This window comes from Manis javanica, chromosome 3 (genome assembly GCF_040802235.1).
Source record: "Manis javanica isolate MJ-LG chromosome 3, MJ_LKY, whole genome shotgun sequence".
Classification (NCBI taxonomy): Eukaryota; Metazoa; Chordata; class Mammalia; order Pholidota; family Manidae; genus Manis; species Manis javanica.
This window is the reverse complement of record NC_133158.1, coordinates 69343754-69366378: the sequence shown is the minus strand read 5'-3', so window position 1 is coordinate 69366378 and position 22625 is coordinate 69343754. Positions and strand designations below refer to the sequence as shown.

The window sequence follows — 22625 nt, the reverse complement described above, 5'->3', positions numbered from 1 at the left end:
ATCTTTAACAAGACCCCAGGTCATATGCACATTCAAATTTGAGAAGCATGTTCTAAAATAAAAATAGGTGTCTTATTCAGTTAGGGCTGCTGTAACAGACTACCATAGTATGGGTGGCCTAAAGAACAGTGTTTATTTCCCACAGTTCTAGAAGATGGGAACTCCAAGACAGCAGCAGTGTCTAGTGAGAGCCTCCTCCCTGGTTTGCAGATGGCCATTTTCTGGTCATATCCTCCCACAGCAGAGAGCAGAGAGAGAGATGGCAAGCTCCGTTTCATAGGGGCATCAAATCCCACTCATTCAGCTCCTCCCTCATGACCCAGTTACCTCCCAGAAGCGCTATATCCTAATGCTATCACAGAGGACTCAGGATTTCAATACGCGAACATTCAGTTCATAACAATAGCAAGTAAACTCTACTATACTTTTGGTCAAGCTTCAGTGAGATAAACACAAATACGTGAAAGTCTATGAGGACAAATAACTGGCCTTACAGAAAGATAAAATAGAAGGCAGGTTACATGGTGTGATTTAACATTCTCCAAAAGGAGGTAAGCAATCATTCTTCTATTGGGACAAACCAAAACCAGTAGCTATCATATACATTTGCCATTTTACAAGCCTACCATGCTATTATAGCAGAAAACTGAATGTACTTTTCTAAAACCTACTGGACCCTGTTAGCATGAATCTTTCCATGTGCTCTGGCTCTGTGTTATGTGTTCCATATGAATGATCTTATTCAAGTAATTATTCTGTGGAACTCCAGTTTCATAACCCTACTTCTTCTCAGGACAGGCAGCTACCAAAAAGTACATAAAACCCAGAACCAATTTGAATGGAGACGGATGTGCAGAAAACAAAGTGAAATGTCTTAGGCCTCAGTCCCATACTGGCAGTTACTGGGAGTAGAAATGTTCAAGTATCTGGTAGGTGACTCACAGGGCTTTAGGGTTGTAGAAAAAGCAGTAGATCAAGTATAAATGGCCTCCAACATCAATGGAATGAGGTAAAGGTAGTGTCAATCACAGGACCAGGAAAGACAAGATCAAAAGAATAAGAATAGGGGTGCAAATTACATGTGGACAGCACCAGAGGGCTCCTCCAAGCAGGTGGAGAGCTGGATTGGAAGTTTCCAGAGCATGATGTTGATGCAAGGCTGGAGAATCCTCACTCTGGCTCCAGCTTCCTGTTTGCAATGGTCTGCATCCTGCTTTCTGCCATAATCTGATAGAAAACACCATCTGATAAAAAGAGGACTCTGGTAAAATGCTATCTGCACTGTTATTCATCCTGTGTGACTTCATTATAATCCACATCAACATTAGTTGCATGGGGCCTCAGAAGTTTGAGTTTTGAACCACAACTTGTGCCAAACAGATCAAAGGGCTCAAATACATATAGGCATACACACACTTTAAAATATGTAGTTAATTATATTTATGCAATTATAATTCTCCTCACCAGGTGCTCTAAGGAAAGGTATGCTCAGATGATAAGAAGTGTTAATGACAGCTGGGCTGGCTGACTTACTACCTCTATAAATATTGCCTTTTGGTAATACTGCTTCTCTGGGCACAGAGATCACATTTTAAAAATTTTGAAAAAAAATGTTTGTGTTTTTATGTTTCTTTATGATTTTAGATGTGCACAGTTAATAAGAACAAGCCTTTTCATTCTAGCAACTATCCTTTTAAAGAGAAAACATAGAAGACTTTTTTTTCTCCTATCTGAACTGGGTTGGGTCTGTATTTGCTGTGCATGAAAAATCAAGAGTTTTCCTTCTATCAATGCCTTATGAGCCATGTAAATAAACACAAAAGAAAATTAATATCTCCTGCCTAAAAGTATCGTTAATTAATGTTGAGTTTTTGGGGAAAATGTTGCCTGGGATTAGCTCCACAGAGTACTCTGTAGATGCCAAGAATCTGATAAAATCTTCAGATTTGCAGTGTAAGACCTATGTACAATTTGACTTGTCAGCCCTTATATCAGTTTAGCAATATATTCTTCAGTAATAATAACTCCAACAGATCATTTTTATGGAATGTTTACCTGACTTTTGCTAGTTGGTCTGTATACATCATCCTATTTAATGATTACAACAGCCCAAAAAAGGAGAAACTAATGTCCTTGCTTGGTGGCCTGAGACACTAAGGCACAGAGATTATTTCCTAGCATGACACAGGAAGAAATGGCACGGACTGAATTCAGATCCAGACAGGCTGGCTCTGAGCCTAATTGCTCAACCATCATGCTTGGTAGATCCAAACAGAGGAAAGGGGTTTCCCAAACTCGGTTCCAGGATTTCAGCCACATGGATAGCACAGGAAGCTTCCAGCAGGTCCACTAGAGAAAAGCAGAGGGTGAGGAGCTCTCTCCAGTACCAGACGCTTCTAGTCGCTCAACCACTTGAAAGGGACATCAAGAACCCAGAATACTCACTTTTTCTTAAGAGGCTTAATTTGTTGTGGGTTCAATGCAGAACAAGGGAAACAATGATAATCAATATCTCCAAACATGGCTACTGCTGTGTGAAGAATGGCCCAATCTATAGCCCTGTTTTCCAGAAAGTAAAAGAAGGAAAAGAGATAAACCTGGACCAGAATTAACAGAAAAAAAAAAGAAAACAAAATTAAAACCAGCCTTCCTGGCATCAGCAACTCAAATTAAACTCAGAAAAATTAGAAGATGCTCCAAGTCCTGCAAATAGCAGCTACAATACCAGGACAGGGATTTTTTGAAAAGTGAAGCAAGACCTGAAAGTTGCCTTAAGTAAAGTCTGGGGACAACTGACATTTTTATGTTATATTTGCTTTATTTTATAATATATACACCTCCTATCTCCCCAGCTAGTCAGCAGCTCCTCAAGTTCAGGGAAATGGTTACATGCATTTTTGTATTTCTCATACAATGCCAACACATTAAAGGAAAAGCACAGGAGGCAGTCTCTCCACTCCTTACTTCCTCCCCATCCCCTTTCTGAGCTCAGTCATTGTTTGCAGCATATGCCACCAGACAGAAGGTTCGTTAAAACAGCATTTATAATTGAGAGCGACTTATATGGCTTTTACCATTCCATATAAGATATCTTTACTTCAAGTTTCTGGCAAGATAGTTAAAGACCTTCTGACCTGCATTCCAAATTCTCTCTATTTATAATTAAACCTAAGGAAGGAATATCCAGAGAGTTCCTATTTACTAAGAAACTTAAGTTTCTGGTTCTGGTTTGCCCTACACTTTTGTCCCTTGGAGTGCTTGGGCTACTCTAGTGTGTCTCAGGCCATCCACCCCAGCATGCGGGTTTCCTGGGAAAGCTTTAAATCTCCTGCCTCAGGAGATTGAGAGAATAAGGGAATTCCAGCCCACATTCAGCACTAATTAAAATTAAAAGGCACTACATAAACTAACCATAACCAGATTTTTTATTTCTTTCCATGGACAAAATCAGCTCCTCCCCATGAACATTTGGGACATTCATTCCATTCAGAGTAAATGCTATCTCTAAAACTAGGTAGTCACTGGCCCCATGGTCACGGCAAAACAGATTAAAGATATTGCAACATTTGTTCATTTTCAGAAGTCCAGGTTATTCTGTCCTTGCCATGGTCTCTGCATTACACTTGCTAAAGGATTCTTATTATGAAGCTTAATCTTAACTTTTGCACTTTTCAGAAGTATAGTCATTAAGTATCTTCTATGGAATATGCTGCTTTCCTCCAGTGAACTTAGAAAACATTGGCTGATGACTTTCTTTCCTTGTTAGCTCACCTGAATACCAAAGCGAATAGGAACCCAGTCTCAGACTTGCAGACTATAAATCCCAGTTCTGGGTGATTGTGGGGACGTTATTGAACTCCTCTCAGCCTGTAACCTTATCTGAAAATTTTATATGAAAGTGGTTACCTCAGAGGGTCATGTGAAGATAAGATGACCTGTGTCAGGTGCCTAACATAGAGTCCGGTTAACATTCAATAAGTGTTAGACACTATTTTTATCTTCTTTCTAACCCCTTAATGTTTGAGTTGCAGTTATCATACCCGTCTCTGCCAGGATCATAAACCTTCCTGGACACCCTGGACTCAGTTGCTTCACACTGAGATGCTGGAGATAATCCACAGAGACACTCACTGCACTGCCACTTCCTACTGAGTATCTTTAACATACAATTCTCTTCCACAGAACTTTATCACCTCTCTCCATTCTGAGGTTGACCTCACCTATTTCAATCTGCGTTTTTTTCGTGCGTGCTCAGGGCAGTTTGAAGGCAACTCCATCGAAAGGTTTTAGTCTTGCTCTATCAGGTATGATTTATTGTATATCTTCAGGGTCTAGGTTAAAATAGTCCAAATGTGATTAGCTATGAACAAAAGCAAAACAAGATAAAGAATGACACAGCCACTGTCTTATCCTTCAGGGCATTAAGGGTGATCACATTTTCCTATTTCACTGGAGAGAAGCTTATGTTGAAGGCATTAGGGCAATTTGATTAAATACTGTTCTATATAATTTAATATTAGGTATTACCTGCATAATACCTACATCTTCCTGCTATTGAAGCTAAACCATTTGCAAACATTAAGGTGGTACAGTTGAATGCAAACCATTTTCCTTCTGTCTCCTTGGCTGTAGTGAACTTAAAATGATAATAATAATCATAAAATGTGTTTTGCTTGCAAGGCAAATGATTAGCAATAAAGATGAATAACATTTTTATTAAAAATTAGAGTAAATAACAGATGGCTGAACCCTTGGATACCCCAATAGAAAAAAATCCATAGTGTTCTAGCTTAAGCACTTTGGGAAATGTGTATGGTACTTACTTTCTAGTAACAGCATGTAGCATTGTTATGCTTGATTAAGCAAATTTAATTAGCATTAGTCAATGCATTTTTGTAAGTGGATAAAATATATTCCAGCTTAGGCATGATTGTTAATATTTAATTTATGAGATAAAAGTTAAAATGTAACCATAAAATATTAAAATTGCAAGAAGCCTCATTTAAGGGAAATGGGTTTTTTTGTTAACTTTCCTCCATTATTTTTAACCCTACAAATCAAAGGAAATTGCCTAGTGTTTCCCTGTTTCTTTGGTTTTGCTATTACATACCAAGTGGTGGAGGTAAAAATGAGCTGTGCATTTCCAACCAAGGATAACTAATTTCTAAGTAACCTAGGACCACATTATTCTATAACCAGACTCTACAACATTCTTCAAACTTTGGTTTTTTGTTGTATAGGACTTATTTATTTAGGATCCATGAGACTAAGACAATAGGAAAATCTAAAATCAAGATCTTGCTTTCCAAAATAAAATGGCCATAAGAAAAAAATTAAATTAATTAAAAGATTTCAGAAACTATTCAAACAAGATATTCTTAAGATTAAAGGAATCATATCCCATACTAACTTGAGACTTTTCAAAGCTAAATTAATATTTTTTAATGCCAGTCACTGATAATTAAGTAGACCCTGGCAGAGTGCAAGGTTTTCTGCTCTACACAATTAGCATTCCTGAAAAATACTGCAGCCTGATTGGGCACAGGCATAAGATTTTAAGGAGTTTTCCAGAATGTGTATGCCAAAGTCAACCATGCTAGGAGAAAGGTTTGGAAAAACATTATTTTATAATTTTGTTTAAAATTATTTTCTCTCTCTCTGACTTCTTTTCTCACATTCTTTTTGTTCTCTTCCTCTCTTCCATATCAGCTTATCTGAGGTTTACAAAAATAATGAAGTGTGTGTGTGCGTGCGTGTGTGTGTGTGTGTGTGTGTGTGTACCTGCATGTGCGTGTAGTCAGTGGTGGGTGGGGAGAGCATTTAAGCTTAGATTCTTTATAGGAAAATAGGAGTTTCAACCATTATCAACCCCATTCAAAAGAAAAAAAAGTTGCCAAATCCCAAGAGGAAGTCTAAAGTAGCAGCTATATACATTGTTCCCAAGAGTACACCTTGCCAAACAGGCGGAACCGTCCCTGCTGAAGCAGAACAAGGAGACTATAGACCCCAGAAGGATGGGGCCCTTGACTGAGGATATAGGGAAGAAGAGAATGTGAAAAAAGGAAAAAGTTGTATGGATTCATGCTTAGGTGATGGATATAAGGTCAGAACGGGGGAGTTCTACTCATTTAGAATAATCATTTCATTTATTCATTGAGTCGGTATCTGTTCATATGCCAGGCACTATGCTAACTGCTACGATTATAACACCGAGCAAAACTGACACAGTCACTACTCATAATGGAAACTTTAAATAAGAAAGCTTACCTTAGGAAAGAGACAGAAAAAATCCCCAAAAGTCCTTCATTATCCTGCTCCTGTCTACCTCTCTTGTCTTGTCCCCCACCACTCCTGACTCAACAACTTTGTCCCATCCATAGTAAACCAAAGGAGGCATCACCAAATGAGCATGCTTCCTTGACTTTGTCGCCAACTCTGAGAAGCTCTTTGATTTCTCTCTTCTTGTTTGATCAAACCACACCACCTTATCCTCTTCCATGGGTAAACACAAAAGACTCAAAAGACTACATGTATGTGTGTGTGTATTGTTGGTATAAAACTATATTGATTTTTTTACATACACATATATTCTACATTTTCTGTGAGTTATTCAGTGTTAACTTAGTATTCTACTTTGTCTATTGTGATTCTGACTATATGATTTTTTGACTGTATGATTTTTTTAGTTGTTCTAGTAATTACAAACTACACTCTTAACTTTTCATTGTCTACTTAGAAACATATTTTGCCATTTCAATCATAATGTAGAAATCTTACCATTACACAGGTCGTATTATTCTTCCTTCTGTATGTTATGATTGTCATATATTGAAAATCCCATCACACAATATTATCTTTTTTGCTCTCAACTGCAAAATATATTTTAAAGAACTCAAGATTTTTCTGCTCTATTTACCAATTCTGTTTCTCTTCCTTCATTACTGACATTCCAAGTTTCTTTCCAGTTTTTATGTCTTCCAGTTCAAAATTTCCAACTGTTAATCCTTTGCATCAGGCACTTCCTTGTCAATCTTTTCTATCTTAATTTTTGTTTCAAGAGTGTTTGCAATTACTTTTTGAAAAATTTTATAATAGCTGCTTTAAAGTCTTTGTCAGATAATTCCGTGCTGCCATTGGCATCTTGTTGAAACCCTATGAAGAATATTGATATTTTTGTTTCAGCAGGCACTTCTAAAGTTTAGTTGCATCCTACAAATTCCAGTCTATCTTCTGTGGCCTATGATTCCAATGTTGCCCAATAATCAATGCCTTTATGGTTAGGGCCGCCAGATAAAATCCAGAATGCCAAATATATTGCATGAGATATACACATACTAAGAAATAATATTTGTGGTTTAGCCAAAATATAAATTCAACTGGCATCCCATGTTTTTTATTTGATAAATCTGGCAACTCTATTTGCAGTACTACTGGCATTTGTCCTACATGCTAAATATTCCGTGGGAGTCTATATCTTATTTCTCAAATAAGGTAACTATATTTAAGAAATATATATATGTCTGTATCTTAATTGTCAAAGTCATTAGTATGCTAATAAGGATTAGTCTCTTCCAAGTACAGAATCTCAAGATAAGCCCAGGAGTATATTTTCTCACACTTTCCCCTTTCTGCTTTTTCCCTAGTAGTTTCTAATTCCTGATGGCTTCTCTTTTCATCTCTTAGCCGGAAAACTGTCCACTTTTATAATTTTACTACATCCTGACCCTCATGGAGGGGAGTCAGCAAGATAGGAAAGTCAAAATTGTTGGCTTTGGCCATGCCCTCACCGACCTGCAGTTCCACCAAAAGGAGAGGAAGGCTGATCTTCCTGGCATGGCACCGTCCTAATGCCCAATAGCCTGGTCCTGAGGATTTCAGAACAGGGTAAAGGGAGGGAGAAAAAAATGGGTGCAATGACCTAAATGTTTGTGTCCTCCCCAAAATTCATATGTTGGAATCCTAACTTTCAACATGATGGTTTTAGGAGGTGGGCCCTTGGGGACATGATTTGGCCATGAGGGTAGAGCCCTCATGAATGCGATTCATGTCCTTAGAGTAGAAGACCCACTGAGATCCTTACTACTTCTGCCTTGCGAGGACGCAAGAGAAGTCAGCAGTCTGCAGCCTAGAAAAGGGCCTTCACCAGACACCAAATCTGATGGTAATTTGATCATGGATTTCCCAGCTTCCAGAACTGCAAGAAATAAATTTTAGTTATTTATAAGCTACCTAGTCTATGCTATTTTTATATAGCACCAGATGGACCAACACACTAGGATATTTTCCACACTCTCTCTAAGCTTTAGTATGTCCATTTTCTACTCCTCAAGCCAGAACTAGACGCTTTCTCCTGGATCTCTTGCTACATGTCCACAGTGTGCATGTCATGGATTAAGACTGCTATTGAGCTCAGGCTGGGGGATACTGGAGGGAAAAAAAACAGCAAACTCTCCACCAATTCAGTGGCACTTCAGAATCCAGTATTCTTTCTCAGTTTGCATGTTAATAATGAACTTCCAGAGTTTTTCTGGGAAAGGACTACCTAGATTTTCTTCAAGTTCTCATAGTTGCATTCAGTGGGAAAAGAAAGCTGACATGTGTTTATTTCATCTTATCCAGAACCAGAGCCTATAATGCTAAATCTTAGAAGATTGCAATGACTTGAAGATATATATTATAATCCCTAGAGAAACCGATAACAAATAATGAAAACATATATAGCAACAAAGCCAAAAGGGGAGTTAAAATAGTATATTAAGATTTTTAACATAAAAAGAATGCAAGAAAGGAAGAACAGAGGAACCAAAAAGAAATGAGATGAATAAAAAATAAATAACGAGATAGCAGACCTAAATACAATCATCAATAGCTACTATAAGTGAAAATAGGCTTCTGTATAAGTCATTTTGGTAGTTCTAGAGATTAACAAAGAATATTCTATCAGAACTCTTTAAAATTTAATTAGAATGGAGCTGAGAGGATGGGAGTCAAGAAGAGGCTTACCTATTCCAGACACTTGTCTGTCGGAGGAGAGAAGGTGAGAAAAGGCAGTACCTGGATGAAGTCTGGGAAGGCTGTGTGCATAGGTTGGGTATGAGGTCATTCTTGAAAAAAAATGGTATTTTTAAAACTATTTTAGCTACTTCTAGACCTCTAAGTTTCACCTTCTTCTCAAGCAATACTTGTGTAATAGGTCCTCTTTTAGATCAGATTCTTCGGAGATGTTCAAAAATAATCACCAAGACTAGCCAAAGGCTTTGGCAACTTGCCCCTAGTTTGAGTAAAATATTTATACACTGTCAGGTGCCATGCTTCAACAGATGATAGACATACATAGACAGATGACAGATGATTAGATAGATAGTAAGTAGTTTGTACTCATCAAAAATCTGCATAGTAGGTGTTATAGCCCATTGTATAGTTGAGAAAATATATTGTTTAAGAAGGTAAATAATTTGATAAAGGTAATACAGCCAGAAGAAGTGGAGCTTGGATTTTAAATCTGAGATTGTCTTTAAATTACATCTATATCCTTTCCACTACACAATGCTTTGTCCCTCTTAGCAAACCTTTGCATCTACAATAGATAAAGTTAAGACAGTTATTGGAACCGTTATTGGGAGACTGTGTAGGGCTGAAGCAAGACAAATTTAGACTCTAACAACCCAAAGGTGAATGAAAAGGATGAGGGAGACTGAAGATCTTTTTGACTTACTACTCAGTAGTTCATTTCATTGTGCCAGCTCCCCAAGGAAAGGAGAATATGCCTGACTGATGATTAAAGAAGTGAACAAGTGAACTATATGTCAACATTTCATTAACAACCAGTCACCAAATACATGCCAACAAGCACTAAGCCATTTATCTGGAAATTATGCAATTACAATAAATCATTCAATAAACAGATATTATTATTCTTGCAAACATATTTGATATTTCTAACAAGTGTTACAAGTTTAAAAAGGCAAGGCCTAATTTAAACAAAACTATCAAATCAAAATCAAATTGAAATTCTAGAGATGCAGAGTATCTGGAAATGAGAATTTTTAATACTTTAAGTTAACAAATAGAATTCTAAATGTACTTAACTTTCTCAATCTTTTAACAAGAAATCTGCATTCCATTTTTTTAAGACTTTAAAAAATTAAACTAGTTTTTAATTCAAAGAGTCATTTTCTTCTCTGTATTGAAATGTAGTAAAGACATTCTCCATTCGATTTATTTTGGGGGAAAAGAGCTTGCAGATACACATGCATTTCAACAGAAAAGCATGAATGATCTGACCTATGATCCCACATCATACATAAATGACAGAGGACTCCACACTTCAGAGTTACCATTAATGCCTCCTTGAGGTTCCTGTACTTAAATGCTGCAGTGATTTACAAAGGGTAGGGTTAAGCCATATTATATTTACAGCAACAAAGCTCTCTTTTTATTGAAGACCTAGTCATCCTTCACTTCTGTGGCAGTTATGTAGTACTACCACATATGTTTAAGAATGGGATGTTGTTAAAGAGTAATTCATAAACAGCAGGCAGGGGAAATTCACTCAAGAATTGCAGGCACATGAGCATGGCCCCTAATGAAGGAATCTTGTTGCCCAGCTTCTGAGGACATATGAGATAGAAAATCTGCCTGCTTTTTAAGATTCTTAAGAAGGATTTAAAAACCACTAACATTATATGAAGCACTTACCATGCACCATAGTCCATGAAAGTATTTCATTTAAACCTTCAGCTGAACACTTTTTTACAATGAGAAAACTGAAAATCCAAGCTGCTCAGAAACATGAGATTACTACCCTGTGTTTAAAAAAGAAAACCAAAGGCCCCCAGTTGTAATATACTATGCTTCTATCTGCCTGTAAGAGTCTGAATGTGGTAGGTGTTAACACTGCCAACATGTGAACTTAACGCCACCCACAAATCAGACATACTGTATTAAGGTTCTGCAGAAAAACAGAATCAATAGGATACACACACACACATGCACACACACGCACACACACACAAAGAGAGTGAGTGAAATTAATTGAAAGAAATCAACTTACAGTTATGGAAGCTGACAAGTTCCCAGATCCAGGAGAGTTTATGGTGTGATTCCAGTCAGAAGGCCAGCAGGCTCAAGACCTAGAAAGAAACTATGCTTCAGTTCGATTTTAGAAGCAGGAAAAAACTGCTGCCTCAGCTCAAAGGCAGGTGGGCAGAAGGACATTCCCTCTTACTCAGCCTTTTTTCTCTATTCAAGCCTTTAACTGATTCAAGCCTTTAACTGTTCACCCACACAGGGAGAACAGTCTGCTTTACTCAGTGTACTGATTCAAACATTAATCACATCAGAAACACCGTCTCAAATTACTTAGAATAATGTGGGCTCTGCTGCCCATCAAGTTAACACATGAAATTAACCTCAACACACATGCTCTATGTATGGGATCACTAACATTACACGCTACTCTTTCAGCCACTGTCCCATACTGGTGATTTTACTAACAATATTAACAACTGTATAGAAGTATTATGGGTTAACTTGCTGCTCTCAACACTAACATGGGTCTTACATGTGATGATACCATAACCTTTGCTGGTGCCTAATAGCAGTGGCAAATTTGGCATTTAAAGAGATTAAAATCTATCCTACAGGAATGCACACAACTATAGGTACAATATATATGTGGATTCCAGCTTTACTCTAAAGTTGAAAATTTAAAGTAAAGTAAGTATCAGTAATGAAAGCATTTAGTAAATCATACTATAGACATAGGATACTATATGGTCATTAAAAAATAATTAAATCTGCATTTGTAAGCATAAAATGTTCATAATGAATTGTATGACCATATTTTTGTAAAGATACATGTAAAAATAAAGATTTAAAGACATAAAGATATATAAACAGAACTGTGAAATAATAAATGTCTGTTTTAGCTGCTGTGTGTAATAATGTGCTACACAGCAATAGGAAACTAATACAATCATTTTGCATAATGCAGAAATGCTTGTACATTCCAAATTTTTAAAAAAACATAATAAACAGGGAGAAAGACTAGATTTTCAAAAAATCACCTGATTTACTATGTTGAATAATGTAATTAAAATATGTTTTGAGCAGAACTTTAATTTAAATATCAAGCAAAAAAAGAAAGGTCTCAAAGCTGCACAGGTTTGAAATCACCTGCATTTTCAGTTTTTAAAATATGTATGAATATCTCCAATTAAGTGACATGAAGGAACAGATAATAAGTTTCATTTAAGGACTGGTAAATTGTGATGGAATAAACTAAGACTTACACCGTTTCATTTTTATTTCAAAGCATCTCAATATATCAAAATAAATTATGGACTACCAATTATAGACTACCAATAATGTTCTCCACCACTGAATTCTGATTTTTCCCTAACTTGTGACCTGACTTAACTCTATTGACCTCATCTTATTGACTGTCTGCTTACTGTTTTCTCCCCTTTAAATGTGTCTTTGCTCAATACACTTCCTTAGACTGCCTCAAAGGTGGTAAGTCTTCCAGCTAAGCAAGACCCACGTCAAGTCCGTGAGGAGTACGCTCTCCATCTTTCTTACTCACCACCAACAGAACTCATCTCTCTCTCCCCACATTTCCAAAGAACTTGGTTTTACTGTGACAGAACATTCTGCATCTGCTTTGTTTTAAATTTGCTATGCATATGTCACTGTCACTGGACTGTGAGTTCTGAAATGTCATGCACTGTCCTCTTCCTGATCGACAGTGCCTGGCAGAGGGCCATACATTTATTTATGGCCAAAAAGGTGACTACAGAGTCTTTGTAAAACTTCCATCTTGGCAATACACAAAAACACGACACACATCATAATGCACATGATTCTACTCTAGGAAAGTCTGAGTGAAAATAAAGGTCTGATGAGAAAAATAGGAAGAAAGTCAGGTGTTTTAAATTGAAGAGTATGATTTTGCTCAGAGATTGAATGGATAATAGCAATTGTTAAAAGAAATTGGGAGCACAATAGACTCAGAACAGGAGGACGGTCATATTTAAGAACCTGAAATAAAGCACTATATATATAATATGCATTGTACCTCTACAGTTTCTGCTATAACATTTTACATTATTCAAATCTTTTTATCACTGCCTATGACAAATATTTGCCTCCCTTATGAATTCATTTTCAGTGCAGGCTTGTACTATGGTTGAATTTGAAAGATATTCTAATTTAAGAGCATCAGAATTAGACAGAGAACTATATTGACTGAATAACAGGCAGTTTTATGTATGTGAAATTCATGATGCCTCCAATATAACTAAAATTCCTGCAAACCCAAGAGAAAAATGTAAAATATTATATACTAGTGACAGCTTCCTGTCTCTAGTTCACATGCAATTATTTTACACTCTCTGAAAATAATATTGATATTCTTATGTAAAATACAAATAATATAAAAAGCTGGTTGAGACATTCCATTCATTCAGCTAGCTATTTATTGAGTATACAGCATATATAATATTTAGTATTATATACTGTAAAATATAATGATACAAATATAATGGTATAAATATAAGAGGGAAGGATAGGAGGAAGAAAACAGAAAGTTAAATATATTTAGTGTTCTATCTATGCCAGGCACTGGAATGGGTTTATGTTAACTCACCTTAATAATAAAATGGAATAATAATAACAGCTAATAATAATAGCTAATATGTACTGAGTGTCTACTATGTCTAGTTCTAATTGTGAATGTTTATATGGATTGCATAATCTCATCTTTAGAACAAACCTATGAGCTTGGTATTGTTATTTCCCTTTTTTCAGATGAGGAAATTGCTACATAGAGATTAAATAACTGGCTAAATGTCACAAAGCTAGGAATTTCAAAAGTGACACTTGAATTGAACAGCTAGATACATTGTACTAAGCCTGCACATTACATAATTCCTAGTGGGTTTGTTTACCTCCATTTTACAGAGCAAGAATCTGGGGTTCAGGGAGATTAATAGGGTTTCCCAAGATCATATCTCTAATCAATGACAGTCAGCATTCAAAACCAGACAGGTCTGACTCCAAATCCTCTGCAGACTGCTTTACACCACTTCCCCAACCACACAAGATGAAATATTCACAAAATAGTCAAACTATATTCCATCCCTTTTATTATTTAAATCCAACTCTATTTCTTCCTGGCTATGTGACATCAGGCAAGTCACTTAATCCCTGTCTGCTTTAGTTTCATCATCTCTAAAATGAGTATAAAGCTTCATACTTCAAATCATTGTTTGGATATGAGTATGATAGGTAAACCAATTGAACAGTACCTAGCACAAACTTATTTTTGTCTTATTATAATGATTACTATTATTATTGTTTGTAAATCGTGATACTTAGGGAGATGAGGAATATATATGAATACTACTACTAATAGACTGAGTGTGGAACTAAGTACTTGCTCAGCATTTTCTCACTCTGACAACCTGATCAGGTAGATACTGTTGTCCTCATTTACAGATGGTGAAATAGAGGCTTCAGAATGTCGAGGAACTGCCCAAGGTCTCACAGCCAGTAAATGGCAGGACAAGATACTGAGCATGGGTTTATTGGCTCTAAAGCCCACAGGGTAGAACACCATCAGTGTCAGAAGAAAAGTCTAACCCAAGGGCTGCAGAAGTTCACAGAGTGCAGAACACTTCCTGCTTAGGAGACTGAGATGGGTTTCCCTGGGTGGGTTGACATTGCAGCTAAGCTGTAAAGTAGGCAGAATTCCAGCAGGTAAGAAGTACACCTTTTGAAGGGCAAAACAAGCTTACTTGGAAGAACATGAACAAAGTTCTCAAGACTGGTATAATGCATCTGACATTGTAGGGGAGAAAGTCCAGAAAGGTGAGTTAACATAAACCCATGAGCTCAGGGCCTGTGCTTCCAGAGCGCTGCTATTTAGTACAGTAGCCATGAGACATATGTGGCTCCTGAAATATGACTAGAGAGCATAAAGAACTGAATTTAAAATTTTATTTCATCTCAATTAATTAAAATTTACATCTAGAAACTGATACTTAGTTCAGTTATTGAAAAATTTTAAGTATATTTGGAACAACATAGGCAGATGATCTAAATACTAAGTAAATACTAACTAAGCATTTTCAATAAAAACTTACCATCTGAATTAAGGCATGACATAAGCATAAAATACATATTGAATTCTTGGATTTTATTTTAAAAGAATGTGAAATATCTCATTCATAATTCTTAATATTCACTACATTTTATATTTTATATATTTTGTATATATTGCATTAAATCAATGTATTATGAAAATTGCTTCCCTGTTTATTTTTACTTTCTTAATATGGCTCCTAAAAAATTTAAAATTATGTATGTGACTCACATTATATTTCTATTAGAGATGGTCTAACCTATTCCTGGCACACAGTAAACACTCAATAAAATACTTGTTAACCAAGTGCAGTAGGAGCCAGATTGTAACCTCAAACCCAGTCTGAGAATTTAGTATTTTACTCAATAGACAAGAGAGTCACTGAAACTTCTCAAGAGGGAAAGTGATATGCTCAGAGTACTATTTTAGGAGGCTCCATCTGGAAGAGTAATTAAAATGGGAGAAACTGAAAGCTAGATCAGAAGTATACTGCAACATTAAAGAGGGCCTGAAGCCCCCCACCCCCCAGATTCTTCTAAAGCAGCTCAACTCAGTAACATAACATCGCATAAATGTTCAATGTTTCTCATGAGAATGCTAAACATTCCTGCAAGTAAAAGGCAATTTCTTCTTCAGTCAAGCCTTCTCCCTTTGTGCATTTAATTTCATCATTGTTACTTTTAAAGAGAATCAAATTCAGAATCAATATGGTTATCTCTGACAAGAATCATGTGGGCTAGAACTCCCTTTATTATACTAACCGTCTACCAAATACAGCATCATAGCACAACATTGAAATATGCACAGAAAGAACCATAGGTTTGAAAAAGTTTGAATATCACTGTATTCTCCACCTGGTAACCAGAAGTTTTTTTGATCACATGTGTTAAAAAACTATTATGTTATACCATAGCTTAAAGGCTGAAGCCCAAACTCAACTAGCTGTCTTTTCCAACTAATTGTATCCAGCCTCAACTCTCCGTAAGTTCCTCCCATAAACACGAGCTCCTTCAGTTCTCTGTTGGTAGTGAGTGACAAGAATCCGATCCAAACTAGTCAAGCAATGTGTTAGTCTCACAATAGGTAAATGACAATAAACAGCTAGACACATGAACAGATGGGTGAATTGCTATCTTGATTCTGTTGCTCCCCAGGTGCTGGCCTCGTTCAGTTCTGCTGCAGGCAGACATGCTCCACGTGGCAGATAAATGTCTACCATCAGCCCCCACTTCACTTTTTTCCAACCTATTGATCAAACAGTGCCAAAGCACCTTTTCCTCCATTCCAAATAAATAAATAAATGCCACCACAGAGAGTGTGTACTATGTTCCAGTCACTATTATACATGCTTTAGGTATATATTAAATGATTTGATCCTCACCAAAACAATACCATTATTCTCATGTTGGAAATGGGGAAACTGAGGCACAGGAGGTGTGGAAGCCTTGTCATTCCTGTTACTTCAACAAAAGTCTGTGACAGCTAAACTGTCAACCAGAATTTAAGTAAACCTTTTACACATTTTTCCTCCATTTAGTCATAAGCGTTTCTTTGGATCACTTCAGGATCTTGGGAGTAAAACTGTTGCACTCCACTCCGGGGTTCTCTCCGATCTCATGGCTTCCCTCCCCACTCTTCTCTTGCTTCCCAGTGTTTTCTACATTTGCCTGTAACTTTTTTTAGCATGGCCCCCTGGCATGGTTGTGAGGGACTTGTCTTTGACATACCATGCCCTGGACATATCCCCGTATGGTGTTCACTGCACTCACTTATGGTTCTTTGTTTCGACATCTGTTTCTACCGTGATCCTTAGAGTGGGGCTTATGCCCCACATGTCATGGTCAACCCTGCTGTTGAAAGGAGTTCCACCCCCACAGTAGGGACTTAGTGGATCTAGTTCCTCAAGTTGAAGAAACAGAGAAAGAGGAAGAGAGAAAGAAAAGGAACCAGGGAAGAAAGGAGGGAAAGAAGAAAGAAAAAATTTGTGAGATTATTGCAGTGTTTATCTATGCTAGGTTTACTTTTTTTTTTCTTGGGAAAGGGAAAATAGGAAATAACATGCTCAGCTCAAACTTAAGCCAAATAAACTTTTAAATTTATAATGGCAAACAAATTTAAATTAATGAAACAACAATGCAATTTCTGCTTTGGCCAAGAAAGAAAATTCTCAGAAACAAACTTTTCCTTTCATCCCTTAAGCATATTTGTCTTTATTGCATATGACAAAGTAAATCTTCCTTTTATCAGGCTCAGAAAAGTAGTTAGAACAGAGGACTGCTCCTCAGATCATTTTGTACTAACGTCCATCTAGCCTGCAAACAAAAGAGGGTTGCCATTACAGTGCTTTGAACTGGCATTGATGGCAAGTCACTGACTCTATTGTCCAATTTCTTCTCTTGCTCTGCCTTGGACAGAGCGGTACAGCGTAAAATGGTTGATGGCTGAATCTTTGAGTAAGATTGCTCACTGACTCACAGGAGTATTTTCCTTGACACACGTTTCAAGAGAGCCTGTTTCTGACTCTGCAGATCAAGTACTGTGAGAGGTAATTTCCTAAGAGTAAAATCTGTAACCCTCTCCAAAATGAAATTAGTGCTAGTATTTAACACTAAAGAGTGGTTAAAAGCATTAACTGTAGTTGGATGATTTTGGTTCATATCCTGAATCTTCTGCCATATTGACTATTTGACCTTGAGCTAGCTACTCTAATTAATCTGTGCTTCAGTTTCCTCAACCATGCACAGAGAAAATAGCACTTACCTCATATGATTGTGAGGATTAAATGAGCTGGTACTTTTAAAGAACTGATATACTACTATACCTAGCACACATTATTAAAGAACTCAAGTAAATTCAGCAGGCAATACAAGGTATATAAATACCTTTGAAACATTACCTGAAATTACTGAGTAAGGAGAAATCTAAACAAACAGAAAAAAAACATAAACACATATCTTACAATAAGATATATGTGAAGTAATATGGCATAAATCCAAAATCTGAAATATTTAAAGTATGTGCAAACAAGAGTTTTATGGTTTCTTTAGTCAACAAGACATTGCACTAAAGAGTACTCTGCTGAACAAATTTCAAAAACCCTCATGGTTCCTTATACAGCCTACATGTCCTCTCTGAAGTTAAGTTTAATGTTTCTAACAACCCATGAAATATAGCTTAAAACCTTTTAAGTAAACCATTAATTGTTTTTAAAGTATTCTACAAGGACAGTGGCAGATACTGTCACAGAGAAGAAAAATGGTAAGTTCTTATAAACCCTACGGAAGTTTGAAAGTGCCCAGAGATCAATGACTGCTAAGCCCCCTAAACTCTGTCACACCCTCTCAGGCTGTGTCTTCATCAGATGTCTGCCTCTGTCTAGGAACAAAAGATTGCAAGACTCAAAATTTAAAGGATAGATAAACAAACCTAATGGAGATATTCTGATGACTTCATCACAATGACCTTATTGGTTGTTATTTGTTGCCATTTTGCTTATTTTTAAAACTGTTCATAAGACCTAAACTGTAAAGTAAAATATTAATAAAATCAATGCAAAAAGGAAAAGGCTGGCAATAGGATATCACATCGACCTCCCTTAATCAAAGTATTTTAAATTCTCATTTTTTTACTTTTTATTTATCGAAGTATTTAAATTCTCAGTTTACATGCTAGCTAGATGTTTGGAGAAGCCCTCCAAAGTCCACAGAATTTTCTTCCTTCCTATAATATTGGGGCTACATTTGAAAACTCCAAATAGTACTAAAAAATCATGATTAGTGAGGCCAAAAACATTAAATTGAAAAAAAGCAGGTCTAAGTTATTATGAAATGAATAAAGAATAGTTTTCCATCTGTACTGTCACAAAAGCACAAAAGCAAAGAGAGGGAAATATTCTGTATGCTTATGCATTGTTAAAACACCCAAACCCCCTTCTCCCATCTGTGCCCTTCCTTCCCCTGGCAGGAATCAATTGCCAATCTAATTCATGTGGTCAGATATGCTGACTGTTTAAGAGGAGAATAGTATAGCCAAGAGAAGATAAAGCAAACTTCATAAAGAAATTATGCCAAGTGAAAACACTGAGCATACCTAAGTCCTCAACTCAAAGACTTGGTCACAAAATAAGCTTAGAGGAAAGGGGAGATTTATCGGAAGCATACAGGGTTATCTCCTGAAATCCAAGGTCAAAATATGCAGCTGGACTTTGTGAGAGACTAGAACCAAGAACAGGAAAGTCAGGAGGAGCCAACACAGCTGTTATCTGCAACATTTTTTGTTTTCTCGGGGAGGTAAGAAACATCTCTCTTTCTCTCTGCAGATTGGCTTCTTCATGCTACAATCTTGACACAGACCTGCCTCCTAAATTCTGCTTACAAATGAACTGCCTGACTACTGTCATTACAGATACCTGGGGAAGAGAATCTGACTAGAGGAGATAAGCTTCCAGTTTGGTTTTCTTGGCCCAATGAGCGTTGGCCATTGAAGTTATGGAAATAGTGCCTAATAAGGGAGGGTCATGACAATATCTCCACCAAGAGGTGGCATTTTTTTTTCCTGTAAAGGGTCGTATGGTAAATATTTTACTCTTTGGGAACCATATCTCCTATGTCAAAACTACCCAACTCTGTTGTAGCACAGAAGCAGTGATAGCATGTAACTGAATTGGTGAGGCTGTTTTCCAATAAAAATTTATTTACAAAAATAGGTGTTGAGCTAGATTTGTTCCACAGGCTATCGTTTGCTTACTCCTGGTCTACAGCTACACTCTAAGCAGAAGAGATCTTTAAAGGAGGAGCTAGGGCAGGTACCCACACCCAGCACTGAGCATTGGAAGCCGAGCCCTACAATGTGTGTGAGAACCTGAAGCACGGCTGCCCCCTTAGCTGCTAAGTTGTAAAACATCAGCACAACATTCAGAGAAGGGTTTTCATTCTAGCAATAAGATTTCTACCCCAGGAACATGCCTGTAGTCCCAGAGACTAGGTAATGAATTGAGAGTGCAGAAGAGAAGTGGCCATTTCAGTACACGGGAGTTGGAACAGAATCATGCTATTGCAGGTTTTCAGAAATATATGCCTGACAAACTCATACCTAGCTACAACACTACTGGGAATTGTATATTGTAAGGGAAGTGGTAGATAACTCAGAAGATGAAGTTGGGAAACAATGCAGTAGGCAACTTTAAAGTCCTATTTTGAGCTAGAGAGAAAAAGATGATATAAATATTACATGAAGTAGTATTATGAAATGATATTCTATCCATTTTGGCAAGCTAGAAACTCCACGTCTGATAGCACCTGAAACCAGACGTAATAAGGATGAAGAGGAGACAGGTGCACAACTGGAGCAGCCCCCACAATCGCACTGGAAAAGTTAAAGGCAAGAGCTAAAAGGCATCTTAGTTCAATACTTTCCCTAAGCAACTACTGTGACCCAATGGAATAGGGGTCTGCAGGAATGGATATGCTTTCTTTAGCACTCACTTCAGCCCAGATGCGGTCAGAAAGACCCAGCTCTGCAATCACGGCTGGGGGACCATCAGAAATGGGTTGCAGTGACCTCTCTCAGCAGCAGTTTTCCTTTGTGTCCTCAATGGCTTCAATCGATTCACTGATTTGCAGTTATCTTCTTGTCAGGACTGTTCTTGTCCTCTAGTGTACAGACAGGGTGGAAAATTAACTACTAAAGCAGATGAATATTATGGACTTTTTAAAAATACTAAGTACTACAAATCAAAAATTGAAAAAACAAATGGCTTCCAAATAGACTTTCCCCAATCTGGAGGCAACATAGCCTAACGGCTAAAAGCAACCCCAGGTTTCATGTCTCAGCACAAGCCTGCTGTAGAATTCATAGAATTCTCATCTGAAAAACGGGAATAAGAACTTTTGTGCCTCTTAAATGAGATAAAATACATATAGAGCTGAACTTAGCAAACTTGCATATATCATTAATACTAGTCATTATTATTACATTACCATTAACAACTAAGTAGCTACAAAGAAGTTAAAGAGGTGTGAACCTATCACTGTGATATGAGACAATTAGGGCTCAGAAATGTTGAAGGGCATTCTCTTAACTCCTTGAGCCAGTACTTACAAAACCAGAGTCTTGGCTCCTTCAGCCAGAGAGACAAATGGTGATAACTAGTTTCATTGTCTCAAATGCTCTCCCATATATGAAACATTTCACTTTACTCTGCCATAGGATTCCTTTGCAGCTAAAGAACATTCAATCACTCCTTATCATGCAGCAAATATTCCCTCTATGGGGACACTCTTTGCTGTGTTTTCAGGATATAATTATGACTGAAACTAACCCTGTCCTCCTGGGGGATTACTATCTAATCCACAGGCATGTCCTGTCTTCAGAGTACCTTGGAGTGTAAGTGTTTACAGGGCAAAGATGTTTTCTCATCTGTTTACTGCAAAGATGTTGCAGTGGGTATGATACTGCAGAACACAAACATAGGAGGTAACTTAATTTTTCTACAAATGAACTTAGATTCTATCTTGAGACCTCATTCTGTCAGATAGTAAAAGGTAATCTTGGTTAGTTTAGAGTGAACTCAGATTGTCTCATGCTTTCCTCCTTTGCTCTTTCCTATGGAGTTTTTCTCCCTCCCTAGACTTCACAGCATTAAGCGGCCCGGACGGCTGAGCTGTCTGGGAGCCATCTGCCCACTCAGGCATCCACTGACAGACTTTATCACACTGTCTCCCCCACCATTGTTAAACCCTTTGCCCCAGCAACTGCAGGAACGTCCACTTTATCTGATACCCAGCTGCACAGACATCTTCCCCTCAAGACCTCACCAAGTCTATCAGATGGCCCTCTCAGCTCTCAATTACACCCTTCCCAGATTTACAAGAAATATTACCTGCCCATCTGAGGCTGTCTCAGCACCTCTCTTTTCAATATCCCTTAAAGCCCTCTTTCGTGGAGATTTGATATCATGATCATGCAGGAAAATTGGTAAAGCTACCATGCCCACAACTCACAGGTCACAAGCAAGTATAGGTCTCCTTACTCCCATATCCCTGACTCTATATGGGAATACTATTGATTTCACTAGCCCGAGAGGTAGGGTCTCTTCTCAGAGATCCATGTCACCAATGCCTTCTATTGTTTTTATTCCCTCTGTTTCACTAGATCACACTCTTTTAGAGCTCCTGCTTTTCTCCCCCGATCATAGTATTTTTGTCTGTACTAGTGCAGCAAAACCTTGTATCAGAAACTATTCTTCCAATTCTATTGTTTCATTCAAGGTTCTTAGCTTCTGAAGCTTAAAATTCAATAAACAAATAACTTTTCTTCTTTATTTTTATCTACCTTGGGAGTTCATAAGTTATGTCTAGCTATCCCCATGAAATAGTGATATGGGGCAAACTAAATATCTAAGAATGATAGATAACAAAAGCGTATTCTGCTACAATGTTAAGATGCAGTGTCCTCTTTCAGAAAAATGGGGCATATGTGA

The 22625-nt window shown here is 37.3% G+C and overlaps 1 long non-coding RNA gene across 1 annotated transcript in view; it reads right to left on the bottom strand.

Moving 5' to 3' along the window:
- The window catches only part of LOC118972299 (uncharacterized), a 121404-nt gene extending 110218 nt beyond the window's left edge, over positions 1-11186 (bottom strand). The window contains exon 1 of the long non-coding RNA XR_012128715.1: positions 11054-11186. This is a non-coding gene — a long non-coding RNA (uncharacterized lncRNA). The remainder of the gene's footprint in view (positions 1-11053) is intronic.
- Positions 11187-22625: the final 11439 nt, after the last annotated feature.